The sequence below is a fragment of the Taudactylus pleione genome, unplaced genomic scaffold (genome assembly GCF_031769625.1).
Source record: "Taudactylus pleione unplaced genomic scaffold, aTauple2 ptg000148l, whole genome shotgun sequence".
Lineage (NCBI taxonomy): Eukaryota > Metazoa > Chordata > Amphibia > Anura > Myobatrachidae > Taudactylus > Taudactylus pleione.
The window spans coordinates 2,178,170-2,185,742 of record NW_028284550.1 but is presented as its reverse complement, the minus strand read 5'-3'; the positions used below and the strand labels follow the sequence as shown (position 1 = coordinate 2,185,742).

At 41.7% G+C, this 7,573-nt stretch overlaps 1 pseudogene; it reads right to left on the bottom strand.

The window, feature by feature from the left end:
• Nucleotides 1–6,615: 6,615 nt before the first annotated feature.
• On the bottom strand, nt 6,616–6,795 carry LOC148522287 (U2 spliceosomal RNA; annotated as a pseudogene).
• Nucleotides 6,796–7,573: the final 778 nt, after the last annotated feature.

Here is a 7,573-nt window from a genome sequence, read left to right as displayed (position 1 = left end):
AATTTTCCAAGTTGCACGTTTGGCGGATCCTGACAAATTATTTGTATTAAACAAGGCATTTAATAGGGTGGGCAAGAGAGTATTAACAAAGGTATTTAATAGGGTGGGCAAGGGAGTGTCCTAACAAAGGCGTTGCGCGGAGCCCCATCAACGCAGCCCTATTACAGGATTTGATTGGGCCAGTAAAGGAGTGGCTTCGGTCAAGTGCTAAGGGCCTTCCCCCCCCCCCCTTTTTGATTAGCATTTTCATTAGCTTACTTTAGGGCTTTTAGAATGGGCGAGCTAGTTGCTGCTACTAAGATTTCTGCGCTATCAGGTTTAATGTTAAAATAAGGTGGTTATCCAACCGGTATTGAGCTTGTGCTGAATAGATGGGTCTAAGACAGATTAACTGGCAGGGAGCGAAGGATTTCTATTCAGATGCATGCAGATCCAGTGATTTGGCCAGTTGCTCTTTGGGGTACTTTAATAGGGTTTGCCCTCCAGGTGGCGGGCAGTGGTTATCCATGTTAATCTAACTCCCTTTTGTCCAGGTCGTACTTTACGAGGGTGTTTCAGAATTATATTATAGCTAGGGCAAGGGAAGTCGTAGTTGAAACAAGTAGCATTAAGTAGTTGCGCTCCTTGCGAGTTTGTTGGGAAACCTAGGGGCCTTATGCCTACTGCCACTAGGGATTCTGAAAGGATTTTCAGCTTTTGCCCTCAAGGAGGTTTTGCTGTTTTTCATCTTCAGATGGGTCACCCAACTATTTGTTTCCCTTTCCTTGTGGTTAGATTATTATTGTTATTATACATAGCAATTTCTGTTTGTATTAAATACCAATATCTGTCTGTATAAATGCCAATTCTGTCTAGGTGAACTTTCGGACAGGGTTGTCCGTGAGTGCTAACTGTCGGGTGTGGGAAAATTCCTATATTTACTGGGCTAGCCAGCACCCTTTGGAGTTACATGCCCAATTTTGGTTGTGAGTGCGTAAGTGGCATTGCTTAGGATTACGAGAAATGCACTGTAAGTGCCTGCTAGATGCCCCATGGGCAGCAGAGGAGAAGTTTGGGGCCAGACTTGGGAGGCAATGATTTGGTCGCGCTCGTGGGTATTGAACGGATATGGCCATTGCACGCTTGTCATTTAGCGTTTGGTGGACGCGTCATACAATACCCAAGTTTATGTCACGGGGCAGAGAGCTTGCATAGGCCCGACGGGGTACATCTCACGAGCGCGCGGCTAGAGCGTTGACCGATGACCTCTGCAGTTTTCAATTTCATTAAGAAGGTCACAGTTTTGGTGGCGGGCCTGGTTCTGCGAACCGGGCTTTGGCGGGAAGCAGTGCTCATGGGCGGCCTATTATTAGCGCAGGAGTGCCTGTGGTAGCATTCTTCCTTTGAGAGCGGCCAGTTTGTCACCGCCTAAAAGGGGGGACATGGTCATTGTTCCAAGGGAGGGACCAATGCTGTGCCAATTAGGGAAGGATGGTACTGCCCCAGGTCAGTCTGTGCAGGGCGGGGATCCGCCCCTTTTTATTTGTATTGATATCCACTGGGCTGTGGCCTTGGAGCACTGCTTTCTTCTTGCCACCTATTCTAGAATTTCAATTTGATCAATAAATTCTGGCTGTGACCTCTTTGAATTCCATATACATGTGTCAGTGTGTTTATTTCTAGGTTTAGGATTAAGTTAACAAAAGGGAATAATAAAACAAATGGGTGACTTAATGCATCCGAATACTTGAATAAGTTTGAGGATAGATAAGCACCCTGTTTGATATGTAATTTTGTTAGGTAAGTTAAGGGTTAAAAGCTGGAGGGGGATGTGGTTAGTATTCGTCACTTGAGGAGTATAAGCCTATGGTAGGATTTAAGGGAGGGCTTAGAGGTTCCATATAAATAGCCTTGGTGAGGGGAGCCATCTTCCTCTTTCCAGTTTATTTCAACCCCACCCACCCACCCGTGTAAGATTTTTTGTGTAAATTTTTCTGTTGTTGGTTTGTGCTTTTGTCTGTGTTTGCTTCCAACAGGTAGAGGTGCAGCCTGGCGGGAAGCAGTGCTCATGGGCGGCCTATTATTAGCGCAGGAGTGCCTGTGGTAGCATTCTTCCTTTGAGAGCGGCCAGTTTGTCACCGCCTAAAAGGGGGGACATGGTCATTGTTCCAAGGGAGGGACCAATGCTGTGCCAATTAGGGAAGGATGGTACTGCCCCAGGTCAGTCTGTGCAGGGCGGGGATCCGCCCCTTTTTATTTGTATTGATATCCACTGGGCTGTGGCCTTGGAGCACTGCTTTCTTCTTGCCACCTATTCTAGAATTTCAATTTGATCAATAAATTCTGGCTGTGACCTCTTTGAATTCCATATACATGTGTCAGTGTGTTTATTTCTAGGTTTAGGATTAAGTTAAGTTAACAAAAGGGAATAATAAAACAAATGGGTGACTTAAGACTGTAAGCTCTCATGAGCAGGGCCCTCTTCCCACCGATGGGGAACAGATAATAATTACCTGGGCTGGATGGAGGGGCCCCCCTTACCTATCAGCAGCAGCCTGTGTCTCCCCAGCCTAGCATATGCTGCTGTGTGCTGGGCTGTGGTGGATCCGGGGAGGCTACTGCCACTGATCAGCAACAGTCTCCTCTGCCTGTGCAGGGGGGGAGGGGATTGGGGGGGCGTGGGTAAGTCTCCTTACATTAGGCCACACACCACAAGCCCCCCCCATACGACAATGATGACCCTATGAAAAAAAATCAAAAATAATTAAAAAGTAAAACAATATACAAAACAAAGAATTGTTGTTGGGTTTTACAATTTTAAAGGAGAGCAGCAAAAAAGTAAATATGTTTTTATCAGCATAGCAGTAAGAACACTACAGAGAGCTTGGAACTATACAATGCACAATATCAGGTGGAGGAGTACTAGTAGTCCCAGGAAAACAAGGTGTCCAGAGGTAAATATAAAAATGGTAGAATGCCAACTGGTCCATAAATGGCTGCACTAAGTTGTAGCAACGTAGAATACAAGTCCAAAAGCTACAGTATGGAGATTGGGAGTGCAGGCAAAGCTTCCTCAGGTTGGCAGGTAGCAGCATTGACACTGTAACAAGAATGATTTATTATATTAATGGGTATAATGCAAGAATATGAGAAATTATTGTCTGCTATGACCTCGGACATCCAGGTGGACTCTGCTATTATACAGAACTGACAGCTGACCAGTTTCCATGTTGAAGACTGGACAGGGAGGGTAACTTAATAATAAAATATCAATCTGCTAAATATATTAGGAACATTAATGTGTCACCAGGTGAGATCTCGCTATGACCCCTTGTATCGTCACCTTTTTTAGCACTGTACATTTTACATTTTCTCTATTTACTGTCTGAGTGCTGTTCGATTTGAAGATATAATCAGATAGAACAGATTTTTTGTGCATGGAATTATAGTAGTCTAATTATATATTATGAGACTATTTTGAGCCTACTTTATATATTTTTATTTGACCTTGTTTTCGAAGTCATGCTGTATCTAGATAGTATTGGCAACATTTTGTAGTTTACTCATTTTGATCCAGCTATCATGTTGCATTGATGTATTATATATTGTTTTTTACATATATTTTAGCCCTATTTGATTGACATATAGTGGTACAGGTTGAGTCTCCCATGTCCAAATATTCCGAAATACGGAATATTTTCAGCATGACTGATATAATGAAACCTTTGATTTTTGATGGTTTAATGTACATAAACTTTGTCTAAGGCACAAATTATTAAAAAGATTGTATAAAATAACCTTCAGGCTGTGTGTATAAGGTGTATATGAAAAATAAATGAATTTCATGTATGTACACAAACTTTTTTTGATGGACAAAATTATAAAAAATATTGTCTAAAATGACCTGCAGGCTGTGTGTATAAGGTGTATATAACACATAAATGCATTCTGTGTGTATATTTGGGTCCCATTTCCAAGACATTTCATTATAATATGCAATTATTCCAAAATACGGAATATTCCGATATAGAAAAATACCCCTGGTCCCAAGCATTTTGGATATGGGAGACTCAACCTGTATAACTTTATTTTAAAAAGAGAATCGGCAACTTTGTATTTCTCTATTATATAATGTGTTTAAACCTTGTTAGATGCTTCAGGTATATATATATATATCAGGAATCTGCATTGGTTAATAGTGCAGGTATATATAGATCATGTGACCACCCCAGATTATCCTTCATAAAGACCTGACCTCAAGTGGAAACGCGTTGGGTGCATATCTGGAGGTGATCCAACCATTTGGGATTGACATGTTCCTAAAACCCATCCATTTCTGCTAGCATGATATATTCATAGTGGTTTTTGGAGATCCCAGGAGAATTACATCTTGCCGGTTTTCTCGCTGTATGACTGACATGATCAGAAGCCGGTGAGCCATTTCCATCTTGCACACCGAGAGTCGTACAGAGGTAGCTATATAGTACTGTATCTTATATGAAGTCCTCTCTAGAGCAATATCAGTACACAACAGCACATATATTAGCCTCACTTCATTAGGCTTGTTTAAAGTGTGGTACGATATAAGAGAAACACTGGTTTAAGAAGTATAAACACAGTATGGCATTTTAATTATTGTTATTAATAAAAAAGTTTTCTGAGGTCTTTGAAAGGGCTGATTGAATATTTTTTTTAGTGGAAGAAGATTATTGTTTTTACTATATAGAAAAGGATTGGGACGCTGTTGCAGTATACACCACCGGAAGAGATTTTTTTTTTTTATTTGACTATATTGAAACAAAATAAGTTTATGGAATCCTATTTAAAACCTCTATGCAATCCTGCCTATAACCTCTATGCAATCCTGCCTATAACCTCTATGGAATCCTGCCTATAACCTCTATGCAATCCTGCCTATAACCTCTATGCAATCCTGCCTATAACCTCTATGCAATCCTGCCTATAACCTCTATGCAATCCTGCCTATAACCTCTATGGAATCCTGCCTATAACCTCTATGGAATCCTGCCTATAACCTCTATGGAATCCTGCCTATAACCTCTATGCAATCCTGCCTATAACCTCTATGCAATCCTGCCTATAACCTCTATGCAATCCTGCCTATAACCTCTATGCAATCCTGCCTATAACCTCTATGGAATCCTGCCTATAACCTCTATGGAATCCTATTTAAAACCTCTATGCAATCCTGCCTATAACCTCTATGCAATCCTGCCTATAACCTCTATGGAATCCTGCCTATAACCTCTATGCAATCCTGCCTATAACCTCTATGCAATCCTGCCTATAACCTCTATGCAATCCTGCCTATAACCTCTATGCAATCCTGCCTATAACCTCTATGGAATCCTGCCTATAACCTCTATGGAATCCTGCCTATAACCTCTATGCAATCCTGCCTATAACCTCTATGCAATCCTGCCTATAACCTCTATGCAATCCTGCCTATAACCTCTATGGAATCCTGCCTATAACCTCTATGGAATCCTGCCTATAACCTCTATGGAATCCTGCCTATAACCTCTATGGAATCCTGCCTATAACCTCTATGGAATCCTGCCTATAACCTCTATGGAATCCTGCCTATAACCTCTATGGAATCCTGCCTATAACCTCTATGCAATCCTGCCTATAACCTCTATGGAATCCTGCCTATAACCTCTATGGAATCCTGCCTATAACCTCTATGGAATCCTGCCTATAACCTCTATGGAATCCTGCCTATAACCTCTATGGAATCTTGCCTATAACCTCTATGGAATCCTGCCTATAACCTCTATGGAATCCTGCCTATAACCTCTATGGAATCCTGCCTATAACCTCTATGGAATCCTGCCTATAACCTCTATGCAATCCTGCCTATAACCTCTATGGAATCCTGCCTATAACCTCTATGGAATCCTGCCTATAACCTCTATGGAATCCTGCCTATAACCTCTATGGAATCCTGCCTATAACCTCTATGCAATCCTGCCTATAACCTCTATGGAATCTTGCCTATAACCTCTATGGAATCCTGCCTATAACCTCTATGCAATCCTGCCTATAACCTCTATGGAATCCTGCCTATAACCTCTATGGAATCCTGCCTATAACCTCTATGGAATCCTGCCTATAACCTCTATGGAATCCTGCCTATAACCTCTAAACCTTATATGACGCTAATTAGCGTTATGAATAGTCGCACACAGCAATAAACACTTTCAGGCTTTGGTTGTGGTTCCGAAGCACAAAAAGTTATTATTCAGCATAAAAGAAAAAGGTACTTAAACGGACATGATCTAGACAATATGTACAAAGGTTACATTCAATATAGGTACAGTCGATATACATACGCCAGCGCACCGGTCCCAGTTACAGTCTTTTTTTTTTTTTTTTTTCAAATAAACAGATCTTGTTTATTTTCAGTAGTTACGTACATAAACCAAATGAAGTGTTAAGAAGTGCCAAAGTGCAAGCAGGTGAGTGCAGGAGGCGCAGCAGGTGGTGGTATTGTCATTTGATTGCATGACGTGCAGACACAGGCAAAAGACTAGTTTGTTGAATCTGTAAGAATGAAACAAAGTGAAACGAAAGAGTTAAATAGTTCTTTTCTATTTTTGGATAACAGTTTAGGAAAGGTGCACCGGTCCTGGAAGTAATGCAATACCAGGTCAATGCGTGGAGTGGACAGAGCAAGCTCTTCTTCCATCTCCCTGTTCTAAAAATCCATTTAATATATGGCCCCCAGATAGGGGGCGTATCAGATATTAAACTGATAAGAACAGATTTTTTTTTTTGATTGAAAAAAGCATTCTTTATTAACATAAAGATGGCAAAAAACATACATAAATCACACATACAAGTGTACTGTGTCGCAGCACAGCCTAAACCCAATACACTATCAAACATAATCAAACATACAATATAATGCATTGCAAAACATATAGCACAAGGCATCCTATACTATACATAATACTTTGCATTATTCATTCACTACTTAAACAAAAACAACAATCAACAAGGTCTATGGGTGTGGAGGGTAGAGGGGAAGGGAGGGGGGAATCACAGAACTGAAGTTTTTATTGAAAGACAGACACATATATGGGAAGGGTGAATAAATAGAAGGACATATCAACAAAACATCAGTCTCTGTGAAAAATGGGGGAAGGGGCCACTGTCCCAGTCCTTGTTGGACAATCAAGCATGGGGGGAGGGGGCAGAAGAAGGGGGGTTTAGTCCTCTTCTTCCTCAGGGCTGTCCATGATGGAATAGTCTCTTAGCAGGCTGTGAATCAGCCTGCGACAGTCCTGGGTAGACATCCTCTCCCTCCGCAGAATGAGGCGATTCCTGGCAAGCCACAAAGCGTCCTTAACACAGTTCATAAGGCGCCAGGCCTCCTGGATTGCCCCATAGGTGTGGGTGCCAGGAAACAGTCCGTAAAGTACCGAGTGGTACGAAAGGTTGCTCCTTGGCACACAGTCTTTGAGTTCATTTTCCAGGGCATCTAACAACAACTGTGCATAAGTACAGTCCCAAAACAAGTGCATAGATGTTTCCTCGTGAGAGATGCACCAGGGGCAATGTCTGTACC